Source organism: Rhinoderma darwinii, unplaced genomic scaffold, assembly GCF_050947455.1.
Source record: "Rhinoderma darwinii isolate aRhiDar2 unplaced genomic scaffold, aRhiDar2.hap1 Scaffold_127, whole genome shotgun sequence".
In the NCBI taxonomy this organism is placed as follows: Eukaryota; Metazoa; Chordata; class Amphibia; order Anura; family Rhinodermatidae; genus Rhinoderma; species Rhinoderma darwinii.
The window spans coordinates 2,719,402-2,725,004 of NW_027461959.1; positions in this window are offsets into that span (position 1 = coordinate 2,719,402).

A 5,603-nucleotide genomic window follows, 5' to 3' on the forward strand; every position below is an offset into this window, starting at 1 on the left:
TAATTAACAATCAGATAGAAAAAAAAACGGCAAAACGGGCGAATGATATGAAAAATGCTATAAATTTTATAAATGAACCAAATATTGTTCAATCAATTAAAAACGAAAATTACATTCAATAATTTAGTCAGACTATTCTGAATAAAAAAATCAAGAATTCATTCAAGTAAAACGCCAGGACGGCTAAACAAGTGGCATCTTTATAGTCAAGGCAACAGTAGTTTTATAATAGATACCTGGAAAATATGTTAAATTGATAGAACATCTATACTATAACACTAATTATAAATTTGTACTGTAATGAAAAACAAATCAATTGTCAGACTAAGCCTATATAAACCAATGTATTAACCCCTTAATGACCGCCGATAAGCCTTTTCACGGCGGTCATTAATGGGCTTTATTCTACAGCGCCGCCATTCTACGGCGCTGCTGTAGAATAAAGTAAACAGAGCAGGGAGCCGTCAAATCTCCCTGCTCTCAGCTGCCAGAGGCAGCTGAGGGCTGGGGGCGTCCCTGCTCTGCCAGGTTAGATCGATATTAGTATCGATCTCACCCGTTTAACCCTTCAGATGCGGTGCACAATAGCGTGCACCGCATCTGAATGGTTTTGGAGAGAGGGAGGGAGCTCCCTCTCTCTCCCACCGACACCCGGCGATAAAATCGCCGAGTGTCTGTGTCTTCTATGGCAGCCGGGGGTCTAATAAAGGCCCCCAGGTCTGCCTGGAGCGAATGCCTGCTAGATTATGCCGCCGGCATGACCTAGCAGATGCCTGTCCGTTTTAAACGGACAGGCAGTAATAGGGTATGTGCACACACACTAATTACGTCCGTAATTGACGGACGTATTTCAGCCGCAAGTACCGGACCGAACACAGCGCAGGGAGCCGGGCTCCTAGCATCATACTTATGTACGACGCTAGGAGTCGCTGCCTCTCTGCAGGACAACTGTCCCGTACTGAAAACATGTTTTCAGTACGGGACAGTTGTCCTGCAGCGAGGCAGGGACTCCTAGCGTCGTACATAAGTATGATACTAGGAGCCCGGCTCCCTGCAGTGTGTTCGGTCCGGAACTTGCGGCCGAAATACGTCCGTCAATTACGGACGTAATTAGTGTGTGTGCACATACCCATACACTGCAATACAAAAGTATTGCAGTGTATTATAATAGCGATCGGAGGATAGTGAAGTCCCCTAGTGGGACTAGTAAAAAAGTAAAAGAAGTTTAATAAAGTTAATTTAAAAAAAAATGAAAAACCCACTTTTTCCCCTTACACAATGCTTTACTATTAAAAAAAACTACAATAAAGCAAAAAAGTTACACATATTTGGTATCGCCGCGTCCGTAACGACCCCGACTATAAAGCTGTTACATTATTTAACCCGCACTGTGAACGCTGTAAAAAATAAAATAAAAAACAATGGAAAAATTGCTGTTTTCTGTTAATCCTGACTTTAAAAAAATTTGATAAAAAGTGATCAAAAAGTCGCATCTACTCTCAAATGGTACCAATAAAAACTACAAGTCGTCCCGCAAAAAACAAGACCTTATACAGCTATGCCGACGCAAAAATAAAAAAGTTACAGGTCTTCGAATGTGACAATGGAAAAATTTAAAAAATGGCTTGGACATTAGGGCCCAGAATGCAAGCAGGGGGAAGGGGTTAATAAATAAATAAATAATCACAAACACATGGAAGATGCGAAGGACGGCCAAACCCTTCAAATTATGAAAAAACTAGTAGGGTCAGTATTGATAAAAAATTTGAAACAATAAATAAAGAAATATTAGTAACTATACCTCATGATGTCAGAGCTGGGACCCGCATCTATCAGACATTTATGGCGTATCCTGTGGATATGCCATAAATGTCTGTCATCACACAACCCCTTTAGCAATGTTATTGACTAAGCAACATATACAATATAAAGAACTTGTGGCCTCTTGGAAGTCATCAGTCAAAGGTAAGGTTACAGTTTGGTAATCCCATACAAGAATGTTCTTTTTAGAAAACGACAGTGCCAATAAGGTAACTAATGGATTGATACTTATTGTAAGGAACTAATACATTCACTGGCGTAGCTATAGGGGTCGCAGCGGTTGCAATTGCGACCGGGCCCCGAAGCCAGGGGGGCCCACGGCCCCCCGCACCACATCAATAAAAAGTTACTATAGTAACTCGGGCCGCGGGCCCCTGTTATTATAGTAACATACTTTACTTACCTTCCTGGTTCCGGATCGCAGCCGAGGTCCTGACGTCACAGCGCTATGCGCCGCGCACAGCATCGAGACGACAGAACTCCCGCCGCGGCCGAAGAGGAAGGTAAGGTTAGCCCTGACTGGCGGGGTCCGACTCCCGGGACCCGCCAATCAGCTGTTTTGAAGGGGCCGCAGCACTCGTACGAGAGCTGCTCCCCTTCATTCCTGTCACTTCATTCCGGTCACACTGTGAATCCGTGTCGGCGATTCACAGTGTGAGCGAGTAGTGAAATGAAGGGGAAGCAGCTCTCGTACGAGTGCTGCGGCCCCTTCAAAACAGCTGATTGGCCGGTCCCGGGAGACACATCAGCTATTGATGGCCTATCCTGTGGATAGGCCATCAATGTTTAGGGACTGTACAACCCCTAAGCCTACGATGTAGCAGGCTTAGGGGGCCCATGAGACAGGATCACAGATTGTGTGATCCTGTCTGCTGGGCCCTGTATCTAAGCCAATCACATGGTAGGCTTAGATACATGGCCCATGTGTGATCCTGTCTGCTGGGCCCTGTATCTAAGCCAATCACATGGTAGGCTTAGATACATGGCCCATGCGTGATCCTGTCTGCTGGGCCCTGTATCTAAGCCAATCACATGGTAGGCTTAGATACATGGCCCATGTGTGATCCTGTCTGATGGGCCCTGTATATAAGCCTACCACACTGTAGGTTTAGATACAGGGCCCCAGCACACAGTAATCTTATACTGTATAAGATTACTGTCTGCTGGACCCTGTATCTAAGCCTACGTTATGGTAGGCTTAGATACAGGGTCCCACAGACAGTATCACACATGGGCCCTGTATCTAAGCCTAACACACGTATTACTAATCATTTTTTGTGTGTTTTCTTACAGGTTCGGTCGTTGGACTACGGCGGATTCCAGGACTACTTCGATGACAGCTTTTTTTTTTATTATCAATAAAATGGTTAATGAGGGCTGTGTGGGTTTTTTTTTTATTTCAATAAAATATTTTTTCTATGTCTTTGTGTTTTTTTTTTTAAACTATATTACTACCGCCTTAGTAATGGCCGCCGGCTGATTGACAGCATCCATTGCTAAGGCGGGGCTTAGTGTTAGCCGATGCAGAGGTGAACACTAACCCCCTTTATTACCCCGGTACCCACCGCCACCAGGGGTGCTGGGAAGAGCCGGGTACGATCCAGTACCTGACCATCTGTAGTGATGGTCGGCCACTGGGGCGGCCGCAGGCTGGTATTATCAGGAGGGGAAAGGCCAAAAACAGTGGCCCTTCCCACCCTGGTGATGCTAGGCTGCTGCTGCTTTATTGTATCTGGCTGGTTATTAAAAATTGGGGGGACCCCACGTCATTTAAAAAAAAAAAAATAATTGGAAAGAACGATGTGGGGTCCCCCCCAATTTTCATAACCAGCCAGATACAACACAGCAGCAGCAGGCAGCATCACAAGGGTGGGAAGGGCCACTGTTTTTGGCCTCCCCCAGCCTAATACTACCAGCCTGCGGCCACCCCGGTGCCTGCCCGTCACTACAGATGGTCGGGTACTGGTTCGTACCCGGCTCTTCCCAGTACTCCTGGTGGCGGTGGGTACCGGGGTAATAATGCGGGTTAGTGTAGCCTCTGCACCTGCTAACATTAAGCCTCGCCTTAGTAATGGAGGTTGTCAATCAGTCAGCGGCCATTACTAAGGCGGTGATAATAAAGTTTAAAAAGATACAAGCACATAGAAAAAATATTTTATTGAAATAAAAAAACACAACCCTCATTAACCATTTTATTGAGAATAAAAAAAACGCTGTCATTGAAGTCCTCGTATCCGAAGTCCAACAACCGAACCTGTAAAAAAAACACAAACACACAAAAATAATCAGGAACACATAAAGAAGCAAAATTATTATTCTTACCTGTCCTGGGTCCAGCGCTGGAGCCGCAATGTCAGCGAGCTGAGTCCTGTATCTAATCCTATCATGTGTGATACTGCCTGCTGAGCTGTGTATCTAATCCAATCATGTGTGATACTGTCTGCTGAGCTGTGTATCTAATCCAATCATGTGTGATACTGTCTGCTGGGCCCTGTATCTAATCGTATCTTGTGTGATACTGTCTGCTGAGCCACTGTATCTAATACTATCATGTGTGATACTGCCTTCTAAGCCACTGTATCTAATCCTATCATGTGTGATACTGCCTGCTGAGCTGTGTATCTAATCCAATCATGTGTGGTACTGTCTGCTGAGCCACTGTATCTAATCCTATCATGTGTGATACTGTCTGCTCAGCCACTGTATCTAATCCTATCATGTGTGGTACTGTCTGCTGAGCCACTGTATCTAATCCTATCATGTGTGGTACTGTCTGCTGAGCCACTGTATCTAATCCTATCATGTGTGATACTGTCTGCTGGGCCACTGTATCTAATCCTATCATGTGTGATACTGCCTTCTGAGCCACTGTATCTAATGCTATCATGTGTGATACTGTCTGCTGAGCCACTGTATCTAATCCTATCCATAGTTTATAGGGTCGTAGTGCTATAGATATGCTATGCTGTCTCATATACACACTTTTTTTTGGGCGGACACATATGTATTGGGGCTATTTCCCTGACATTTTAAGCCCTGAGGGTATGTTCACACGGCAGCATCTGTTACGGCTGAAATTACGGTGCTGTTTTCAGGAGAAAACAGCACCGTAATTTCAGCCGTAATGGCATGTGCAGGCGTCTTTCGCTGCGTCCATTACGGACGTAATTGGAGCTGTTTTTCTATGGAGTCCATGGAAAACGGCTCCATTTACGTCTGAAGAAGTGACAGGCACTTCTTTGACGCGGGCGTCTTTTTTACGCGCCGCCTTTTGACAGCGGCGCGTAAAAAAAAATGACCGTCGGCACAGAACATCGTAAGACCCATTCAAATGAATGGGCAGATGTTTGCAAACGCTTTTGAGCCGCATTTTCGGACGTAATTCAATGCTAAAACGACCGAATTACGTCCGTAAATAGGGTGTGTGAACCCAGCCTTAGTGACGCCCCCGGCTGCTAGTGCTGCATTGTTGGGTCACTTAGGAGACCCAGCGATGCAGCTGAAAGCTGCGGACCGTCGGCCATGAGAAGTTTGCGGGGGGGGGGGGCAGTAAGAATTCTTGCATCGGGGCCCATGAGCCTTTAGCTACGCCCCTGAATACATTGTAAATTTAGGGGATGGAAGTTACATTTATTGTAAGTAGTTTCATTGGGATTTTTTTTTGTTTTACATTTTCTATTTTCTATTGTTGCTTATATAGCACTAAGGTGAGAGATTGAAATTAATTTACCCAAAGTAATGCAGATAGAACTACATTACCGTAGACCAAAGGAAACAACTGT